General features: G+C 30.7%; 3 long non-coding RNA genes across 6 annotated transcripts; 2 read left to right on the forward strand and 1 right to left on the reverse strand.

Moving 5' to 3' along the window:
* Positions 1 to 536: 536 nt before the first annotated feature.
* Positions 537 to 12,514, forward strand: LOC127069993 (uncharacterized). Of its 2 annotated transcripts, none has more exons than XR_007783907.1 (5): positions 537 to 976; positions 4,715 to 5,035; positions 5,125 to 5,299; positions 5,383 to 5,566; positions 5,644 to 12,514. It is a non-coding gene; the product is annotated as an uncharacterized LOC127069993 (long non-coding RNA). The 2 variants fall into 2 exon arrangements; XR_007783906.1 differs by lacking the exon at positions 537 to 976 and adding an exon at positions 3,437 to 4,459.
* A 3,717-nt stretch (positions 12,515 to 16,231) lies between these two features.
* LOC127069998 (uncharacterized) lies at positions 16,232 to 24,036 on the forward strand. 3 transcript variants are annotated; one of them, XR_007783913.1, is made up of 3 exons: positions 16,232 to 16,363; positions 16,484 to 17,448; positions 17,588 to 24,036. It is a non-coding gene; the product is annotated as an uncharacterized LOC127069998 (long non-coding RNA). The 3 variants fall into 3 exon arrangements; XR_007783912.1 differs by lacking the exon at positions 16,232 to 16,363 and having other exon boundaries at positions 16,658 to 16,795; positions 17,156 to 17,448; XR_007783914.1 differs by lacking the exon at positions 16,232 to 16,363 and having other exon boundaries at positions 16,661 to 16,795; positions 17,201 to 17,448.
* LOC127070004 (uncharacterized) lies at positions 17,555 to 18,764 on the reverse strand. Its single transcript, XR_007783932.1, has 4 exons — positions 18,630 to 18,764; positions 18,312 to 18,545; positions 17,772 to 17,892; positions 17,555 to 17,679 (listed from the first exon to the last, which is right to left on the reverse strand). It is a non-coding gene; the product is annotated as an uncharacterized LOC127070004 (long non-coding RNA).
* Positions 24,037 to 24,548: the final 512 nt, after the last annotated feature.

Below are 24,548 nucleotides of genomic sequence, written 5' to 3' on the forward strand. Positions count from 1 at the left end.
CAAAAATGTTATTTATGCAAACAATACTTTCTTCCAATATCTTTTTTCATAATAAAAATTGTATAATCGGCAAAATGATCGTTATGAGAAGTATCTAATCGTCTTTTGAAACTTTCAGTTTTTCCTTAAAATTCATCCACAGTGACGTGCTGTTTTATGTTATAGGTCGAATTTGAAAAAATAAGATAAAGAAACGTATCGTTCGATTTATATTGTATTAGTTAAGTTTATCCACGTTTTTCAAAATTTTTTTAATGTTTCTAGGGAATAACAAAAATCATCATGCTGAAAACAATAGCAAGGCATTTCCTTTTGAAATAAAGACGGTGACTCTAACTTATCCGTAATACCTTGTATAACGTGTTCGTCAGATGTTCGATACTAAATAGAAAGAAAAATAGGAAGACAAAACTTATAATAGTCACGACGAAGATCTTTCTCGAAATCGAAATAGTTCTGTTTCACTATGCTACTCTCAAATGGTGGTACGAGGCTAGGGAATATACTTCTTTCAAAGGATCAAAAGGTAAGCGGCTTCGGTCAGAGGGTATAATCGATTGAGTCCGGAGAGGTCCTTCGAAGGGACATCCAATGGTTCGTGCGGACCGTGGGTCAAAGTGAAATTTTTACTTTAATGAGGGTATATTCCTTTGTAAGAAAGAAGATTTCTTCGCGGAATCTTTTTTGATTACATCTTGTTCCACCCTCAGAAGAATTCAAAGCAGTCGAAAAGGGAAAATGGAGATCAATCCTAACGTTAACAGTGTCCTTGGATATCGAACTAATGTTAATTTGGATAGCATTTAGTTAGAAAGTTATATATACCGTAATAATATTTATTTCAATGCCATGAGTGAGATTAGGAACGGCAAAGAAAATATTAAGGCGATTAAGAATTATTCCAAAAAAGATTTGCGAATCCATGTCGAAGATGAAGAAGAAGAAAAAGGTGATACAGGGGATGAAGAAGTGGAAGGTGATTGTAAATATTATGTTCACGTTTAAAAATACCGAAATGAATTTAAGATAGGTTTAACTTTTGGAATGATTAAACCTGTAGATGTACAAAAGATTTATCGATTTGTTTCAAGTTTACGTCACCTCGTCATGGTTACTCCATCAAATTAAATTTAGTAATCATTCGATTAAATTGAAAGTAGAAGAAATGTTGAATTAATTTTCTTAATTGTTTGTCCTAACATTCGTATCGTGTACTGAGAAAATATTCATAATATTTCATTTACATTCGATTAAATTGAAAGTAGAAGAAATGTTGAATTAATTTTCTTAATTGTTTGTCATCACATTCGCATCGTGTACTTAAAAAATATTCAGAATATTAATTTACGTTTTAGAGTAATATTGTAATATCAACAAATTTATTTACTGCGTAGCCAGAATTCTCTTGTTAATACGTTTTAATAGGCAATTGATGAAAATGCATTTGCGTATTACAATTTCCCATATGTATCGTCGAGTACCTTCGAATTAAACGATTCGTTATTATTTCTCTCCATCCGTGAGTGCTCTTATGCGCGCTTGAATATGCCAGTTCAACTGGAAGAAATGAGTGCTCGCTCCTTTGAGCGTATATTTCCAGTCTGATTTTGTAGATAGGAAAAATATTTTTTCATTTGTTTTTCCCTTATCGTCAATTGGACGATACGACTGGCTGTATAACTCAATTAGATTTTAAATCCATTATCTAATTACTTGCACATTTAATTAAGTCTTTTGCAGATCGATGTACCACGCCTGTTTCAGTTCTTTCATTCGAACGACTGCATTTTCCTAAAAATTTGATAATTTTTATAATTCTCCAACAGGGAGTAAATTTTTATGAAAATGTAGACGTTCCTATATAAGAACTGAATCAGTTACGTGGTACATCGCTCTGGAAAATACCTAACAGGTTAATTAATCATGCATCTAAGTAGATAACTAAATTACACAGGTAATCGTATTATCCAAATGACTGCTTGGTTTGATTAGAGGAAAACAAATGAAAAAATACCTGGCATATTTTCGAGATACGCGAGAAGTTATACGCACACGCGCCCATAGAATCGCACAATCATCCCGTCCATTTGAATAAGCTCACGCATGCGCAAAAGTACGCATCCAGATGGAGAGAGATAATAATAAAACGAATATAATAATAATAACACGTTCAATATGAAGGTACTTGACGATATATATAGGGGAAAATATTACGCACCTGCAGATCATTATACCTCGAATGAATCATTAAAACGAGAATGCGAGATAAGCAGCAAATTAGTTGGTCGAAATCCCTATATTATTGAACACGTACATTAAATATTATAAACATTCTTTAAGTGCGTATCGTGAATACCATGATAACCAATTTGGAAGATTGAACTAAACAATTCTCCTCTTTTCAATTATATTAAATAATTATTTAAACTGACTATGACAATCACTTTAATAATTACTTTAACAAATGGTTTAAATAATTATTTAAACCGGTATAACGTTGATATGATGACGCAAACGTACTCTGAATATTCGACGTATAATTTAAAAGTGTTCCCTGGCTAACATTAATATCCCGAAAAACGGTGAATTTTTTAATCTTACATGCAGAATTAATCATTTTCAAAGATAAACCTTTCTGAATACCATTTCAATTCCATTTTAATCCAGATTCCGTTTGCAACAGCGAACTGTTCTTTGACAAATATCTCTCAACACATTCGATTACATCATCTAAATAAAGCCTTTTTTTAAATTCTTAAAGTTTGGATCCTTTCAATAAGATATATTCCTTTTCCTCCTATAACCCTTCGAATGTAGCTTTATTAAACAATGCCATATTAACCTCGTCAAGGATTTTTGTCACTGCCTTTATAAGTGTTTTGTTTTCTTGCTGGTTAATTTCGATCATATAATGAAGATGGTGTGGAAATCAATACCACGGTTCACGTAAAGACTAGGACGATTTTTGAAAAGGAAACGTGCTGGGTTTGAAAAAAGCCTTCCTTTCAAACCCAGCACGTCGATTAATAATATGACAAGGAAGCTCTAAAAATGTTTCGGAAACTATTGATAATTTTAGATATTAGAATACCACCGTTCGATACTATGTATTTCATTGTCCAAACATAAGATATATGGATATATATTTTCTTTTCTTCCTTTTTTTATATTCGAGCTAAAATATAAAGCGTCATATCACTGCTTAAGAACTGTAGCAAAAAAGTGAAAATGTTAATGCACAACGCTTTCGATAATAACACCCGACAACTTCGAAATTTAAATGATTGACACTCCATGACAGGTGAAGAATTTGAAATGATCATAATGAAATATATAATGGATCATAACGAAAAGGCAAATACTTCTCATGCTGATGAATTCACCAATGATATTATTTTTAATATGACCAAAAGAAATAGGGAAAACAATATTTTTTGCATGAGAAACATTTTTGGTCGATTTTGACAGATAGCAATCAAAAAATGTATAATTACTATCACAAGATATTTTTATTATGAGATAATATCAACAAGAAAACTAATTTTTTTTTTAATCAGTATTAATCTTTTGTAGGGAGCGATGGATAAAGTTGAAGCAAAAGACCATGTTGCAATACGCAGATATACAAAGTCGATTATACCATATTATAATTAAAAAGGGAAAAATATTCGTCGAGAAATCAATTTCCCCTTAATCCATGTCCCATTAGGCTCTTTCGGCTCGTTAGATCGCGTAATAGTAAATTTTAATCGACTTACATAAATCGTGTTCAAATGAAATACGTAAAAGAGAAAAAGATAATATTACGAAAAAAAAATTGTCTTCTCTGAATACAATCTTCATTACAACGTCATAAAAAAAGAGAGATGTGTAAAAAAAGAGAGTGTTAACTTAAGTAATAGAAGAAGAATAGAAAATAATATTACGAAAAAAGTTGTCAAACAATATTTTTTACTCAAAATTAATTTTTATTGATATATACTTTTAACGTCAAGAACAGGAAGAAATTTTCAAAATTCTATAGTTAACTTCTAATTTCAGACTGTAAAAAGTATGAACGAAAGAAGAACATAGAAAAAAAGAATAATTATTCATCGAATCGATAAATATCAATAGAGAAATTCATTTCCTCAGAGCTTATGACCTTTTCGGTTCTTTCAATCGTATGATAGGAAATATTGATTAACCTACATAATACCCTGTGCAGAGGGTTCCCTCCTGGTCGTTAGGTAAACTACCCAAAGCGATTTGTGGGGTATGAATTGCCTGTAAGAATATGGCGATAAAGCTGTGCGTCATTCCTTCGGAATTTGTCGAACTAGAAATACGTGAGCGAGTGTCGTACAAGAAATATTTGTTACGTGTGTACTTCATACGTTCCAAAGGGTAGTTTTACAAGGAGTTCAAGCGGTGGAAACAATTTCTTCGTTTTCACTAGTCTTGTGTTTCTGTTATCAATGTAAGGTGAATTTATCTGTAGGCATTAGTATTTAATTTATTATAAAATTTCAATTATATATTATGGAAATAAAACTGATTCTCGTGATCAATACCATCTTAATTATTGTTTGTTGCTTTTCGGAAAAGATACTTTACATCACTTAAAATGGCGTAATCCGATTTGCCTTCCATAACTATATATGCATACTATTAGATGAACAATTGAATGTCTATCGTAAGTCTGAACTAATCTACGAATTTTAAATTGTTTCAGAGATATACTAAAGGAAACGAAGGCGGAAGCAGGAAAAGTTCCAATAGCTTGCAAGTATTACAAAGGCCCGAGTTGACGGATATTTGAATTATAATTCCAAAGAAGATATTTGAAATTTCACTACCTCGTGTTAATGAAGTATTCAAATCCGAAGTGAAACATATTTACTTTGGCCTGTTCTTCCTTATATCCGGCGATAACTCCTACATGGATAGTACAAATGCAATCAATCAGATTATAATATGAAAACGTTTCTCTTTTTCTTCTTATATTTCATTGGAAAATCAGTCAATGGTTTGTTTATCGAATTTTAGAGATAAGGTACAAATTTGTTGTTCTTAAATGTACTGTCGAATATAAAATCTGTATCATAGGGATGTTTTATAATAATTTATTGAATTTTTACGCAGATTTTATGATAGCGACGAGAATATTTCTATTAATGAGTTGGACATTAAGTCTCTTAACTCTAGCTGTCATATATGTATTATATTAATGTGTATAATTCAAGAACCCATATATTTTTCACCTTTGTAAAGAAGAATATTTGATATGGGAAGCAAGATGTTCGATGAAAGAGAGGAGGTGAATAATAATATATGAATAAAAATTTCAATATTTTTTCATAGAATTTTGCGTTACATGTCATTCGTCATTTAATGTGACAGATCGTAAAAGGGGCGGAGGTAGCTGACGCTGCTCACGAATTTATTAAAAAACTTGTAAATGATATGGAACCCAAGTTGATGAAAGAGGCACCAAATTATCCGACGTATAGAAGTAAACATGTTGCTACTGGTAGAGCATTACTCTAGCAACCATCGACATCAATATTGAATTTTAATAAACGAGGTACGAAGAGATCAGATATAATTAACTTGTCATGTATCTTATCCAATTTTCTATATTAATTTCATCTTTTATAATAGAGCGCATTGGATCGTGAAATTAGAAGAGCGGTTCAAGATGCAGATAGAATTTTATCCAAGGAAGGAACATCGTTAGCGATAGTTCATGTATGCATTATGTGATTGGGAATACCTAGGAAGAGGAAAAAGAAGAAAAAACATTTGTGCTTGACGACGAAGTTTGGAAAGACCAATAGGGCGTTGGTTTATAAAGCGTCGGACGGTGGTACGAGGAAATGGGAGGGATTTTCTTCTTCCAAAGGATCCAAACGTAAGCGGCTTTAGTTGGAGGGTATACGGGATTGTACTTAGAATGATTTTTTAAAGGGCAGTCCGATGTTCCATGCGGTTCAAGGATCAAAGGGGAATTGAAAGGAAACTGAGGGAGGTTTATCATACAAAATAATTTAACATACAGGGACGATTAAAAGATTCAACATTTTTGGAAATAATAACGATAGCAGGAGTATACTTTTAGATTATACGTGAAATAAAAAGTCCACGTTTTCATCATCGTTATTCCATCGATTTAAATTAAGTAACAGTTCGCTATAATTAAAAAAGGAGAAATGTTGAATCCCATATTTCAGATTGTTTGTCATAATATTCACGACATGCAGTTAAAAAGTATTCGTAATAATTTATTAGCGTTTTTCATAAATATTGAAAATTAAACCAAGTAATTTGGTGCGTAGCGCGAATTACCCTGTTAATACGTTTTGACAGGGATGTAGTGAGTGAATATCAGGAATATGTTCTCCCATATTTATCGTCAGGTACCTTCGCTTCAAACTTTTCGTTATTATCTGCCTCCATGCATGTGTGCTCTTGTGTGCGCTCATGTGCGCTTGCTTGAGGACGGGAGTACGTTCGTGGTTCTACGTGGGTGTAAACAAACAAATGTTTCCTCATTTTGACAAGAAGAAAGGAATTTTTCATTTATTTTCTCTTCATCAAACCAAGCAGATAATTGGAAAATACGATTATCTACATAATTGAATAACTTATTTAACTGCATCATTTAATTAGCCGGTTAGGTCCTTTGCAGGATTTTACTAATTCAATTCTTTCATAGGAACGATTAGATCTTCGTAAAAATTTATTGCCGATCGAAGAACTTAAAGAAATGATCCAATTAAATAATATATAACATATTGTGGATATAGTTTTGCATAATATTATATAATATTGCGTATATTATGTTCTAAACTAGTTAGTTCCTATGAAAAAATTATATTTCTGCAATCGTTTATTACTTATTACCTATAATCGAGTATAAGAATGATTTTATTATATTTTTAGTAAAATAATATTTGTATTTTCCGAATGCATTATCCGATTGATTTAATTTCTCAATAAGCACAGATATAATATAATACTGATATAATACTGCCCCTAACGTAGTAGAAATCTATCATACTTTTTTTATTTATCGTTATTCGACTAACCAATCGACATGGTTCAAAACATAAGTTATAAATGTTGTGGGAAGATAGCCTTTCAATGAAAATACCTTTTCTTCTGAATAGAGTCTTCTGAATTCTACTTTCTTGGTAATGTCAATGTTCTCTTCAGGAAAGATAAATAAATATGAATAAGTAAATACTAAAAAAAGGTCACTCCCCCAAAAGGAGTCAAACAAAATTAGATTTTTACAAAGTAAAATGATTGAAAGGATATGAATATGCAGAATGATCGATAAGAGTAATCCAAAGCAGAAAAAGAATCGAAAAGAGAGAACAAGGATAAGAATAACAAAAAATTTTACCATTTACGGTAGTTTCGATTTAAAATTATTGGTAATATTGTGACGAGTTTACGGTGGATGTCATAATATTTCGTTAATGTAGAAAAATAGTACAGTAGGGATAATGTAATATACAGTAGTAAGGAAATGAGTTGTGTCGCTTCGTATATAGAAGATACGAATACATCTGAGTTGTGTCGCTTCGTATATAGAAGATAGATATCAGAATATCAGATAATTTCAATTTATTTTCTGTTAGACTTGAATATTGAAATGGCCGTCTTTGGCAACATATAAAGTCAATAAATGATTAGTTTGGACGGTTACCGGATCAGTTCTCCATTATACTCCGAAGAATAAACATCGAAGCTCTCTCGCTGCCGCCTGCAAAGAATGAAAAGAAATAAGTAAAGTACAGAATGAAATAGTAATAAGAAACTATGCAATTTTCTATAGTATATTATAAAAGAGTTAATCGGAGTATTGGATATGTAATTGTATAAAATAGGGCATAACATAACGTCACTAATTTAAACTCATAGATAGATATATAAAATTATCCTATTGTTTATAGCATGCAATATAAAGAAGAAAATCTTATGAAAATGAATTTTCGCGTTAGTTATAAAATTTAAATAAGATGCAACTTATCAAGAACATTTAAGAATATTATTAGCGAACCCCATTATCGATTCCAATTATGCAGCTAATATTCAGGTACTACGATTTATATGCTAATCATCTTTTGTTTATTAGAGTTTTGTCTCGACACGATGTTGCCTCGATTAAAAAGAAATCGTTCCAACTTTCGTCGAATAGCTTTTAGTTTTTGGTTTTTTTGTTAAATTTTGTCTTCATATTCAGAAGACGCAAATATTTATGAAAAATCGAGGATCCATCTATGCCCATATACGCAAATATAGGAAAATATGAAATTGATAATTAGTCCGAATATATATAATTTACCGAATACATGTAAGCTCGCTTCTTTTCTCGATGTTTCTTTTCTTCTTTAATATTAATTTCATTTTTTATTTTAACTTATTTTCTAATATTGTTTTTAATTTTACATCCGTGCTTTATTTATATCCGTGGTGATTCTCAGAAACGTATGGATAGTTTATCAATTTATAGACAAGTATATAAATAAGTATGTATATGAACATTAGACTTAAGTACATAGAAAGTACGCAGTACGGAGCAATATATATATATGTGTGTGTGTGTGTGTGTGTGTGTGTGTGTGTGTATACGTGCATGTATTTACGTATATATGAAATCAGTCTACAATCTGAAGAGAATAAAAAAAATTCCAATCGTAGATGTAGTAGATAAAAGAGAAAATATATAAACTAAATTTTAACAGAACTTACCATGTACTAGCGAAAATAGTTTTAACTCCATTAATAATTACGCCATGCAGGATTATCTGTAAGAAAACAATTAGTACTTAATAATGCATTAGGATTGATAGATCGAAACACTGTTTTATAAAAAACCAATAATTAAAAATGGATACTAATAAATATTACCATTCGAAGGGATATTTATATTATTCCAAATAATTCACTAAAATTTAGTTCAAATAACTCGAATTATACTATTTCATTTGTTTAATATTCCCAGGACAAATTGCATGGTGTTATATATAGTATAAAATAATAATTAAAAAAATTATACAACTTTCTGTAGTATATTATAAAACAGTATATCGTAGTATTGAACACAAAATTGTATAAAATACAGTATAATGCGTTAATATTAAGCAGTATAAAATTCAAATAAGATTTCACTAACTGATAGCGTGTTTTTTAAAATCTCCTAGATAAGTAACATTATCGTGGCAGGCAGAAACAAACATATTATTCTGAATCGGCCCTTTTTTGAATCTTCTAGGAACTAGCTTCTAGGACGATTCGAAACAGGATAAACAGTTTAATCAACTTCCGCGGATAGCTAATATCATCTATTATATTGAGTCGAGCATCCGCTGTTTCGATCAATACCCTCTTCTTCATAAAGTCACGAGGGTAACGATTATCTCTTCACAATGTTTTCAATAATTTTGGATCGAAATTATCATAAACGGGAAATTTAATTTGTTTTTATCTTTCTTTTTTTCTTTGATTCTTTTTTCTCCATTTGATTCCCCTGTTCGTCATTCTCCATATTCATATCTTTTCGATCATTTCACATTGTAAAAATCGAATTCTATTCATCTTCTTCCCGAGGAGGGAAATTTTTTTGAACATTTAATTATTCATATTTATTTATTTTTTGCGAAGAGAATATTGACATTACCAAGAAAGTAGAATTCTCAATGTTGTATTTATAAGGAATGGTGATCTCAAGGAAAAGCTATCTTCTAAAATATTTATATCTTATCTTTTGTGCGATGTAAATCGTTTGATCGAATAACAATGGCTAGAAAGAAGTATAATACATCTCTACTATGTTGGGGGCAGCACTTATATTTCTGAAAAACCTCCATCACTCATTATTTTTAATACATGACCTGAACATTCTGACAAACAATTTGTAACATTGAACCATATACTTCTTCTCCTTTGAATTATGTTGAATAATTATTTAAACTGACGGTATAACGATGACACGGTGAGATGAACGTACCCTGAATATCTAATACATAATTTAAGTGTTACCGTGCTAACATCACAATTTCAATAGAAAACTCCAGTGAAAAACGAATTTCCCAAAAAGTAGCAGTGCAAACACTCGATCCGCCCAAATCACTTACTAACTCTGTGGTTCTCTCGAAGAGGAAATACGTGAAAGAGAAGATGGTGATACTAGGAAACAAAGAAATATGACAAGAGATTTTCTCCGAATACTTATTTTTTATTATCGTGCACTAATGTTAATGAATTCTAGGATAATTTAAGCAATATATATTTGTTTACAAGATAAGAAGCTGATATTTGAAGAAAATGTTTTTAAGGAAAATGAAAGTAGATGTAACTTCCTACGAAAAAATGTTTTAACAACAAAATATTTTACAATAAGAATTAGATAGTATGAAAATTGTAATACCCGTAATATCAAATATTAGAACACTATTTTTAAGTATGACTTAAACATACGAAAGAAGAAACATTACATATTTCGTATATGATATTACGATTACTTTCTAGAAATTAATGTTGATACTTACAATAATTATTATTTTTGACATTATTATTAAAATAATTTGAAATTATTAATACAAAAATCATTAATAATAATTAATTATATTATAAATAATTACAGTTTTACGTGCATATTGCAATTAAAAAAGAGAAAAATAACTGTCAATTTCGTTAGAAGATTCCAAGTTTTATGAAATAATTTTTCAAGTGCATAAAGGAAATAAAAATATAACTACATAGTTACAGGAGAGGGGAAATTTTTCATCCCCAAACTAGAAAATTAAAATCTAGGAAACTTGGTCTTCTAACGAGACAACGTGGGATTAACTTAACCAGGGGAAGTCATTCCTTCCGTGATTTTCGACCCAGTAATACGCAAGTGTGTGTCATAGGCGAAATAATCCCTAGCTATCATACATGTCAAACAGCAGTTTTACAAATGACAGAAACGATTGAAAAACCTTTACCACTAATCATTCTATTATTCCGGTAATATTCTTTCAATTTAGTATTATATTTGCATAAGATTTATTAAAAAATTCCATTTCCACATTATAGAAATTACCAGATAATTACTGCAATTTGGGATTCATACCAATTAGAATATTTGAGACAAATTCACATGTAAATAATAATACTTTCTTCGACTGCATATGATCTACAAAAATATTTTATAAATTATTATAAAATAAATAAATATGTTATAGACTTTATATTCCACATTACATTTTAGAATAAATAATTTATCTTATCTCTAAAATATCTTACGATTAAATAAACACAGCGTTGATTGATTTTCCATTTAAACACAAATATAAAAAGGAAAATGTTTGCATATATTAATCTCCTTGATGGTCTGGCAATTGTAATCTCCATGTTAGAAGTATCGTCTGATGTACGGAAGAACAGGTAGTGTCAATGTATATGTGTTTCACTTTGGATGTGCAATGTTGTTTTATCTGGTGGAACGTAGTTGAAATTTTTTTATCTTTTTTGGAATTACAATTCAAATATAAATCGATTCGGTTCCTTTGGATTAGATCCAGGCTATCGGAACTGTTTTCGTCTTCGGTTGGTTTAGTATATCTCTGAAACAATATAAGATTCGTAGATTAGTTAAGACTTACGGAAGTAATTCAATTGTTCATCTAATTGTAATGTCCTCAAAAATAAATTTTGTTTCATCCTTTTAAGCGATATAAAGTACCTTTTCCGAAATGCAACAAACAATAATTTAGATAGTATTTATAACGAAAATCAGTTTCATTTCCATAATGTATACTTGAAATTTTATAATAAATCACAAACTACTGACTACTAACAAATTTACCTTGTATTGATAGTATAGACAAATGACTAGTAAGATTAAGTTTCCACCGCCTAAATAACTTGTATAACTGATCTCTGGGACGTATGAAGTATGCATGAACGAATATTTCTTGTACCACACTCGCTTGCGTATTACTAGTTCGAGAACCACCGAAGGAATGACCTGCAGCTTCATCGTCGTCCGTCGAACGGCGGTTTTTGTACCCCGCACATCGATTTGGATTCTTAACCGAGCGAACACGATAGCGCCCTTTGCACAGGGTTATTACACTTGACGTAGATTAATCAATATATCGAAAGAACCAAGATGGTCATAAGCTACGTGGATATGAATTTTTCTATTGATTTCTATTAATTGGATGTATCATTATCCTTTTTTTTATGCTCTTCTTTCGTTTCTTTTTTCCCATCCTTCTCTTTACTATTTGAAATTAGATATTAATTAAAGAATTCTGAAAATTGATAAATATGTTTCTTCCTGTTTTTGTCGTTAAAATATTTATTAATAAGAATTAATTTGGTTATTACAACAAACAAAGAATATTGTTTAAAAATTTTTATTGTAATAATACTTTCTGTTCTTTTTCTATTACTTAATATAACAATATCTTTTTTACACATCTGTCTTCTATTATAACGCGTTAATAAAGAATATGAATTCATAGAAAATCACTTGTCACTTTTTTTCCTAGTATCATCTTCATCTTTTTTACGTATTCTATTTGGACACCATTTACGTAAGTCAATCAAAATTTCCTATTATGCGATTGAACAGCTCGGAAAGGCTTAATTGGATATGGATTAGGGGGAAATGTATTTCTCGATGAAGATAGATTTATCGACAGATAGATTTATTGAAGAGTCATCCGACGTTGCACGAGTAACATGGATCAAAGAGACTTGAAATGAACTGGAGGGAGGTATATTTTGCAAAATGATTCAATACGTAGGGATGATCAAGAACTTCATCGTTTTTCGGGATATTAGTGTTAGCCAAGGAACACTTTTAAATTATGCGTCGAATATTCAGTGTACACTTGCGTCATCAAATCAACGTTATACAGGTTTAAATAATTCTTTTATCTATTTAGTAAACTAATTATTGAACTCATTATCATATTCAGTTTAAATAATTATTTAATGTAATTTAAATAAAAGAAACATTTAATTCAATGCTCCAAATAGATAGAACCATAATATTAACGATACGTACTTAAATAAAATTCATAATATTTAATGTATACCTGTAGTAATATAGAGATTTGGAGCAATTAATTTGCTGCATATCTCGAATTTTCATGTTTACGATTGATTCAGGGCAAATGATTTGCAGGTAAAACGTTCTCCCATTTATCGACAAATACCTTCATACTGAACAATTATTATTGTCTCTCTCCATCCGTGTGTGTACTTTTACGTGTACGTGAGCGTATTCAAGAAGACGGGATAATTGAGTATAACTGATGCGTATAACTGAATATAACAATAACTTTATTGTATTTCTATTAACATGATATTCGAAATTTTCGAATATATTGTTGAAATGCTTTATTTCCTCAATAATGTATATGTAATTTAACATGGTCATAATAATTCCCCCAATATAATACAGGGATACTATACTTATTAATATTACCACTATTATACTTATTATTATTATTATATCTATTATTATATTAAAATATAAGTTATAAATGTTGTAGAAAGAAAGCGTTTCCTTGAAATTTACATTTCTTCCAAATACAGTTTTCTAAATCCTACTTTCTACGTAATGCCTACACTTTTCGTCATGAAAAAAATGTATGAATGAATAATTACGTACCAAAAAAAAATCCCTCCCCGAAAAGGAGTCATGTAAAATTAAACTTTTACAAAGTAAAATGATTGAAAGGAATAAGGAGAATCAAAAGAATAAAAAAGAATCAAAAAGAGAAATGTACCTAAAAAAATATCCCCTTTACTGTAGTAATGATCCGAAATTATTGGGAACATTTGGAAGGAATTACTACGGATGATACCCTCGTTAATATACGAAAAATAATGAATGGAAGCACTGCACGCTCCAGCAATTAGAGAGCTTACTACCTATATGTAGATGAATAGCCGTTTATTCTGAATTGAGTCGATGTTCTCAAGTTCTAGGAGTTTCTAAAGAGGGATGATCCAGAATACTATAATTGCTCCCAGTCAGTCACGATAATGAAAATCATTTATATCATTTTAGAAAATATGCTCTCGGATAGATTAACCATATTGGAATTTTATATCGTTTAATATCAACGCAGGAATTTATTTTCATCGGATTCTTTTCATTTACCATGTTTTAGATAATCTCATACTTCTATACACATATATATGACCTATATTCCAGATTTAGGATATGTTTGTTTAAACAATTTTACGATTTAATCGTATGATCGTATATAGAGCCAACCGTAGTGCAGCTGTTGCCTCATCCATAATATTATACCGTGTTTGCTCGTCCTATTGACTGAAATACTACCTATTGACGAGTCCAGCATGTGTGATGATTGTCTCGGCTGATAATACTTGAATTGCTGGCTTTTTTGTATCGCATGTTTTCGTGAATAATCCTATTAGTTTTTTTTTGTGATTATCACACCTTCCGCTTGCTTGAAGCGAAAGCCCGTATCAGAGAGTTTGAAAGAAATTCTGATATATTTTTCTGATAGAAATAAAATTCTGAATATTTACTCGAATAATGTGATACGTAGTTAGGAATTATAAAAAGTATATTAAAAGATTAATTGAACGTTTTTAATATCATCGGAGGATTCTGAAGAATGTTTAACTAAAATAAAATATCAAAGAGATCGAAATCTTTTACAGATCACTTTTTTTCAATACCACCGTGTAAATCATTTAATTCTAATAACTATGAAATATGCGGACAGAGCAATTTAAAGTTGCTCGAATATTCACTTCGATATATTGACATTATCATTATTGACATAATTTTCCAAGAAATTCGACCTATATGGAAATGCGACTTATCTTTACCCTCACCTTCGACTGCTTCATCTCCCATATCTCCTACCTATATCTCCTATCTATATCATTTTTTTCCCTTTTTCTTCAACATTGATTAACAGAACTTCCTTTTTGGAATCCTTGTGAATCGCCCTGAGATTTTCCTTATCACTCCTAATCACCCGAATGGCATTGAAATAAACATTATGATGGTACATATAATTTTCTAGCCAATTGCTGTCCAAATTAACATTAGTTCTATATTCAAAAGCACTGTCAACGTTATTATAGATCCTTATTTTCCCTTCTCGACTGAGTTGAAGCCGGCTGAGGGTGGAACAAGATGGAATCAAAGAGGATTCCGGAATGAAATATTCTTTTCTACGAAGGAATATTTCCCCATTAGAGAAAACATTCCACTTTGACCCACGATCTGTGTGTACCGTCGGACGTCTCTTCGACGAACCTTCTGAACGCAATCGATTATATCCTCTTAATGAAGCAACTTACCATCGGATCCTTTGAAGGGAGATATTTCCAAGCCTCCTACCACAGTTCGAGCTTTATAAAACAATACTACATGGGAATCGAAAAGGTTCGTCGTCATGACTATTAAAAATGTTGTCTTTCTATTTCTCTTTCTGGTTATTATCGATCACCTAACGAGCACGGTATAAAAGATGGTATTACGAGTAAGTTAGAGAGAAGAACGATGTTTCAAAAGGAAATGTCTTGCAATTGATTCCTGCAGGATAATTTATGGTATTCACTAGAAGCACTAGAAAATTTTGAAAGACGTTGAGAATTTTGGATAATACAATATCTCCGATCTATCTGTAATTCAATGTGTGCTCTGCATGCATGAGATATATGGATATGTATTTTTTCCCCATTTTTTAAAATTGGGCCTATAATGTGAAGTTTCCTGTCACTGTCGATGAACTGTAATGAAAAATTGAAAATTTCAAAGGACGATTAGATACATCTCATCCTGATCACTTCGCCGATTATACAAATTTTTATTATGGAAAAAAGAAATCGGAAAAAAATATTGTTTGCATAAATAAAATTCTTGGCCGACGTTTGACAGATGGAAATAAAAAAATTTGGATAATAACGCTCACAAGATATTTTTGTTATGAGAAAATTTCAACGATGAAATTAATTCCTTTTCATTTAATATTAACGCTGGATACGGTGCGATGAATTAATCGAAGCAGATGCGTTTATCACAACATGCAGTTCTGTAATGTGGATCATTCGATATGGGAGGCATAGGAAATGGCAACGATCAGTCGAATTGAAAGAGATTGGTCCACAAACCTGTTTCCCCCCACTCATATCTCTTATGGAACGTTCCACCACGGAATAAGAAGTTTTGATTGACTGGTGTAAAACGCATTCCAAGAATAACACGAAGAGGAACATAAATATAACCAATGTTTTTCTGAAAATCTATATTCTTTGTCACTATGTAATAAAGAAAGAGAGAAGGTTGTTAACTTAAATAATACAAAGAAAACAGAAGGTAATATTACAAAACTAATTTTAAAGCAATATTTTTTGCTGGATATTAATATATATTTTAAAATATTTTAAACGATAAAACAGGGAAAAATATTAATAGTCGATTATCAAAATTTTTTAGTTAATTTCTAATTGTAAATTGTAAAGAACAGAAGGTGTGAAAAAAAGAAAAGACCAGAAACGAAAAAAGGAAAATAATTTGTCCAGTTAATGGAAGTATCATTGAGAAATTTTGCTTACTTACTTTCGACCCACGACATTTCGGCTCTTTCTATCACATAATACGTGGTATTGATTAAATGCATAGAATATAATAACTCCTTCCACCCAGCCACGCCTCAGAAATTAGCTAGTCACCCTACATGGCGGTTTGCAGAAGAAATTCTCCTGTAGAAGTCATCCTCTCAATAATTTTTGAAGGAGTAATACGCAAGTAAATGATAAAATTATCGCATATATATTTCTTACGTTTCAAAAGAAACATACAAGCAGTTCAAACAGTACTAACAATTTCTTCATTCTCACTTGTCTTTTGTTCGTTATCGATATAAAGTAAATTTATCAGTAGTCATTAGTATATAATTTATTATAAAATTTCATTTCTATTGTGGTAATGAAACTGATTTTCGTGATCAATGCCATCCTAATTATTATTTTGTTGCTTTTCGGAGAAGATACTTCATCTGACTTAAATGGGCGTAACCCAATTTACCTTTTATTGCTGCATAATCAAATGAACAATTGAACGTCTATCCGAAGTCTTAACTAATTTACGAAATTTAAATTATGTCAGAGATATACAAGATTAAACGAAGGCGAAAGTAATTCCAATTGCTAGGAAGTATTACAGAGGATCAGAGTTGAACGATATCTGGATTCTAATTATGTCCAAAGAAGATATATGCATTTCAACTAAGCTTAATGTAATCATTAAACATTTGACATCCGAAAGGAAACGCTCTTACATTGGTACTTCCTATTTTTCCTCAAATCCGACGATTCGTTCTACTTGGATAATAGAAATGTCCGAAAGTCAACGAACTTTGGAAATGGAAACGTTTACCTCCTCACTCTTGTATTTAAATGGTAAATCAATCAGTGCTGTCTTTATCGAATGTTAAGATATTTTAGAGATAATATATAAATTTTTTCTTTTAAAGTATAATATGGAATATAAAATCTGTATCATAGATATATTTTATAATAATTTATTGAATTTTTACAGAGATTTTATCATGGCGACGAGAATATTTCTCTTGATGAGCATTATTGAATCATATTTAACCAGAAGCGTGTTTCAAGAGGCAGTTAAAAATTCTAGCAAAGGAAGGAACACTGTTAGCTATTGTTCATGTATGCATTATGTGACTGTGAATACCTAGGAAGAGGAAAAAGAAGAAAATACATACGTGATTGACGACGAAGTTTCGAAAGACCAATATGGCGCTGTTTTAAAAAGCTTGGAACCCTGGTACGAGGAAATGCGAGGGATTTATCTTCTTCAAAGCATCTAACCGTGAGCAGCTTTATCTGGAGGGTATAAGCGATTGTGGTCAAAAAGATTTGTCGATGAGGCGTCCGATGTTTCACGCGGGGTAAGGGTCAAAGGGGAATTTAAATGAAACTGAAAGAGGTTTATCATACAAAATAATTGAACAGACAGGGACGATGAAAAGATTCATCTATTTTCAAAGTAATACCATTAGCAGGGGAATACTTTTAAATTATACGTGAAATAGAAAGTCCACGTAACGTCATTGTTATTCCATCGATTTAAATTATATAACCATTCGATATAATTTAAAAGGGAGAAGTATTGAATTCTATGTTTCAAACTGTTTGCCGTAATATTCACGACATATACATAAAAAATATTCGTAATACTTAATTAGAGTTTTTCTTAAATATTGATATTTGGATGAAATAATTTGGTGCGTAGCGCCAATTACCTGTTTAGTATGTTATGAAAGGAATTTCGTGATAGTGGATGTCCGTAATACGTTCTCCCATATTTATCGTCAAGTACCTTCGTTTAAATCTTTCTCCATTATCTCTCTCCATGTACGTGTGCTCTGGTGCGTGTCTATCCGCGTCAGGTCGAGTGGCTGGCATTGAGTATGCGTGTGTACGTAGAACGCCTGCCTCATTTTTATAATAAGTAAAGTATTTTTTCATTTGTTTTCCTGTCATCAGAACAAGCAAACAATAAGAGATTGGCTGTATAATTGAATTACCTATTTAGATTTATTGTTTTATAACATGCTTACTTATTTTGCAGAACAATAGCTTATTTTCTTAGGAACCAATTGATTTGGAACATAATATACGAAATATTAGATAATTAGAAGTATAATGGGAAATACGCGCACTCATTTCCGTCCACTTGACTGGAGCACGTAAACGCGCATGTGCACGGTAAGAGGTAGTAATAAATCGTTCAATATGATGGTGTTGGACGATAGGTAGGAGAGAACATAATCCTCAACGAGCAAATTGTTAAATGCCGATCAATACCCCTTAACAAGGGAATTTGTTGACATGGGGGATCATATATTTTTGCAAAAAAATCACAATTTTGCCCATTATAATTTTCTATGATGTCTGTGATAAATGTTGAATCAATTCTTTTCCAAACTTATCCCTCGCATTATGTGTGAGGTCTTTCCATTTTTTTGTTAGATGACATCAGTATTAGTGCTGTCGCTTTCTTCCCGATTAATATTTTTTTTTTCTAACATATCTGTACTAATGTTTGTCTTTAATCCAAAATTCCCCTTCGATATTACTTATGACGCGAGACTTACTCGTGTTTGGAAATTTTGCCATTCTCTTAATGAAAAAGAAATGAGTAATTAAAAGCGATGGTAGTCTCAATTTGTATATTACGAAATCACGAAACGATATATACCGAAAAAATATTACGTTTCTGATTTTCTGGCTTATTATCTAGGGAACTATTTGTTTCACTAGAAATTTCAATACGAAGCGAGTGTAGCTTCGCAAATCTCTCCTCAGTTTCATGATTGCTTGTTTATCAAATATCACTTGTTCCATCAAATATCATTGCATCGTACGAGGCGTACTCGCGTACCCTTGCAGACAAGTCCTTATCACTCTCTTTAAGTGGTTTAGAGAAACTCTCAGACTGTTGTGATCGTACTTCTTTTTCGTAAAATCGACTAATATACTTTTCACATAACTTGTTTATTGACCATTTCTTGATTAACTAACTGGATGGCTCTCTCGGAGGGAAAATACGGGAAAGAGGGGAAGGTAATATTAGGAAACCATAAATGTGTAAAATAATATATAATAATAATAAAATAATAAATTAATAAATATATAAATAATAAATAAAAAATAAAAAAATAAGAAAATAATAAAAAACTAAAATAATAATAATAAATAATAAATAATAATAATAAAATAATTAAAAACCTTAAAATATAATTACATAACTATAGGAGAGGGGAAATTTTTTATCCCCATGCGTTCTAGTTAGAGAATTAGAATCTATAAATCTTGGTCTTCCAACGTGACGACATGGAATTTTCGAACCAGCATGTGTGTCTCATACGCGAAATAATGCCTAGTTGTCATATGTACCAAAGAATAGCTTTACAAATAATAATAACGGTTGAAACACGATTAAATTTAATAGAAAATTTCATTTCTATATTATAGAAATGAAACTGATTCTCTTGATTCATAGCATTTTAGTTATTATTTTATTGCATTTAGGAGTAGTTGCTGTAGCGTTTAATTATTTTCGGTAGTTGAAATGAACGAATGACTTTGATAAGTCTTAACTAATCTACGAATTTGGATCTATTTTAGAGATATACAAACCAAATTATAGACGAAAGTGTTATGATATGTATTATGAAGTTAAGGTACTCATTAAGCACACATAGTATGTGTATATAAATATAGTATTACAGCTAACTGAGATACACTTCCATATAATCCCTATTTAAGGAATGTATACTGCCATATATTTGTATTTATAAGAAAATGTTCGTTCTTTATTTCGATATACTACGATAAACTTAAATTCGAAAAAAATTTACTCCAATGTATATTTTCTTCGAAGAAATTATTTATGGTAAGAAAATTAGCTACTTTCATTTCCGTTTAAAGTTCTTCGACATGTATCTACTTAACGAGATTTTAATCCAGTCTCTTTTCCAATAAATAAACATTTAATCTATTAAATATAACTAGTAAGTATAAGGTAGACTTACAAAAGAAGCAACAGTGCGAATTTCCTATATGAATATCCGATTAATTTCATAGGAATTAGTCTTAATAATTACAATAATTATTATTATAATAGTTAACTATATTATAAATAATTACAGTTTTATATGATTATTTCAATTAAAAAATAGACGAATTATTGTAAGATTCTCATTAGTAAATTCCATGATATATTACACAGATAATTTCGCATGAACATAGAGTATATATACATATAATTTCATAACTATAGGAGAGGGGAAATTATTTATCCCCATGCGTTCTAGTTAGAGAATTAGATTTTAGGAAGCTTGGTCTTCTATCCAGCTAACATGTGGCTAATTAAACTAGGTTAAGTCATTCCTTCCGGGATTTGCGACCCAGTCATACGCAAGTGTGTCTCATACGCGAAATAATCCCTAGCTATCATACATGTCAAAACCAGTTTTACAAATGACAGAAACGATTGAAACACCTTTATCACTAATCATTCCATTATTCCATTAATATTCATTAAATTTGACATTATATTTGTATAAGATTTATTAAAAGATTTCATTTCCATATTATAGTACTTATCGGATAATTACTCCCATTTGGGATTCGTACCATTTAGAATATTTGAGATATATTCACTTATAAATAATAATACTTTCTTCGACTGCATATAATCTACGAAAGTATTCTATAAATTATTATAAAATGAATAAATATGTTATAGACTTTATATTCGACATTACATTTTAGAACAAAAAATTTATCATATCTCTAAAATATCTTACCATTAAATAAACACAGCGTTGATTGTTTTTCCATTTAAAAGTAATTTTAAAAAGGAAAATGTGTTCATATAGTAATCTTATTGTTTTTCTGGCATTTGTACTATCCATGTTGTACAATCGTATCGTCGTATATACGTAAGAATAGATAGAATCAATGTGATTGCTTTTCACTTTGGATGTGCAATGTTATATTATCTGGTGGAACGTTGTTGAACTTTTTGTATCTTGTTTGGAATTTAAAACTCAAGTATAAGTGAATTCGGCTCCTTCGCAATACATCCAGGCTCTTGGAACTGCTTTCGTCCTCGGTTGGTTTAGTATATCTCTGAAACAATATAAATTCCTAAGATTAGATTAGTTAAGACATACGGAAGCCATTCAATTGTTCATCTAATTGTATTGTACTCAAAAATAAATTTTGTTACATCCTTATATGTGATATAAAGTACCTTTTCCGAAAGGCAACAAATAATAATTTAGATAGTGTTGATCACGAAAATTAGTTTCATTTCCATAATACAAAATTGAAATTTTATAATAAATTACGGACTAATCATTACTAACAAATTTACTTTATATTGATAGCTTAAACAAATGACTAGTAAGAATGAAGAAATTGCTTCAAACGTCTGAATACTTATATAACTGATCTCTGGGACGTATGAAGTATGCACGAACGAATATTTGTTGTACCACACTCGCTCCCGTATTACTAGTTCGACAACCACCGAAGGAATGACCTGCAGCTTCATCGCCGTCCGTCGAACGGCAGTTTTTGTACCCCGCACATCGCTTTGGGTTCTTAACCGAGCGAACACGATAGTGCCCTTTGCACAGGGTTATTACACTTGACGTAGATTAATCAATATATCGAAAGAACCAAGATGGTCATAAGCTAAGAAGAAAGGAATTTCTCTATTGATCTCTATTAATTGGATGCATCATTATCCTTTTTCTTCTATGCTCTTTACAATTTGAAATTAGAAATGAATGAAAGAATTCTGAAAATTGGCAAATGTTTCTACCTGTTTTTGTCGTTAAAACGATTTATGAATAAGAATTAATTTGAAGCAAAGAATATTGTTTGACAATTTTTTTTGTAAAATTACTTTCTGTCCTTTTTCTATTACTTAAGATAACAATCTCTTTTTTACACCTCTGTCTTTTTTTCTAACGCATTAGTAAAGAATATGGATTCATAGAAAATCATTTGTCACTTTTTTTCTCCTAATGTCATCTTTATGTCTTTTACGTATTTTATGTGGAAACCATTTACGTAAGTCAATCAAAGTTTCCTATTACGCGATTCAACGACTCGGAAAGGCTTAATTGGATATGGATTGGGGGGAAATAAATTTCTCGATGAAGATAGATTCATCGGCAGATAGATTTATTGAAGAGTCGTCCTACGTTCCAGGCGAAACATGGATCAAAGAGACTTGAAATGAACTTGAGGGATGTATATTTCCCAAATGATTCAACACGTAGGGACGATCAAAAGCTTTCCCATGTTTCGCGATATTAGTGTTAGCCAGGGAACACTTTTACATTCAGCATAGAATATTCATTGTACGTTTGCGTCATCATCTGAACGTTATACCGGTGTAAATAATTCTTTAAACTGTATCTTAAACTAATTATTAAACTGATTATCATAGTCAGCTTAAATAATTATTTAATGTAATTTAAAAGAAAAGAAACGTTTAATTCAATGCTCCAAATTGATTACCATAATGCTAACGATATGTACTTGAATAAAATTCATAATATTTAATGTATACCTGTAGTAATATACGGATCTGGAGCAATTAATTTGCTGCATATCTCAAATTCTCATGTTAACGATTTATTCGAGGTAAATGATTTGCAGGTAATACGTTCTCCCATACTTTGCGTCAAATACGTTCATACTAAACGTATTATTATTATCTCTCTCCATCCCTGTGTGTACTTTTGCGCGTGCGTTAGCATTTTCAAGTGGACGAGATGATTTTGCGATCCTATGAGCGTGCGTGCCTATATCTCCGCTCGTATCATGGAAAGGAGAAAGGTATTTTTTCATTCGTTTTCCTCTTGTCAACCCAAGCGGACAATTTGATAATACGATTACTCGTAGTATCATAAAATTTAGTATACTCGTAATATCAAGAAATTTAGTTATCTACTTAGATACATCATTTAATTATCCTATTAGGTCTTTTACAGAGCTATGTACCGCGTGACTAATTCAGTTCTTAGGTAGATTCGTAGGATTATATCGTCTACATTTTCCTAAAAATTTACTGCCGATTGGAGAATTTAAAAAGTTATCAAATTATACTTTTAGTTATACAATAATGCGTACACTGTGTTTTTCTGTTAATTAACTCGAAGCAAAATGTTATATTTTTCCAATCGGTTATTTTTCATTGCGTATAACTGAGAATAACAATAATTTTATTCTATTTATAGTAACATGATATTCGTATTATTCGAATATATTGCTGGAATGTTTTAATTTCTCAATAAGCGCATATGAAATTTAACATGGACATAATAATTCCCTCAATATAATAGAGGTTAATTATACTTATTAATATGATTATTATTATACTTATTATTATTGTATCTATTATTATATCAAAACATAAGTTATAAATGTTGTAGAAAGACAGCCTTTTCTTGAAATTTACTTTCCTTCTAAATACACTTTTTAAATCCTACTTTCTACGTAATGCCAACACTTTTCGTCATGAAAAATATGTATGTATGAATAATTACGTACCAAAAAAAAATTCCCTCCCCCAAAAGAAGTTATGTAAAATTATATTTTTACAAAGTAAAGTGACTGGAAAAAATGGGGAGAATCAAAAGAATAGAAACGAATCAAAAAGAGGAATGAATGCATCTACCTAAAAAGAAATGTCCGCTTAACTGCAGTCAGGATACGAAATTATTGGGAACATTTCGAAAGAATTACTAGGGATGATACCCTCGTTAATATACGAAAAATAATTAGTGGAAACAATGCCCGCTCCACCAATTAGAGAGCTTACTACCTATATGTATATGAATAGTCGTTTATTCTGAATTGAGTAGATTTTCTCGTTCAAACAAGTTTCTAGGAGTTTGTGAAGAGGGATGATCCAGAATAATATAATTGCTCCCAGTCAGTCACGATAATGA

This window comes from Vespula vulgaris, chromosome 17 (assembly GCF_905475345.1).
Source record: "Vespula vulgaris chromosome 17, iyVesVulg1.1, whole genome shotgun sequence".
NCBI classification, from domain to species: Eukaryota; Metazoa; Arthropoda; class Insecta; order Hymenoptera; family Vespidae; genus Vespula; species Vespula vulgaris.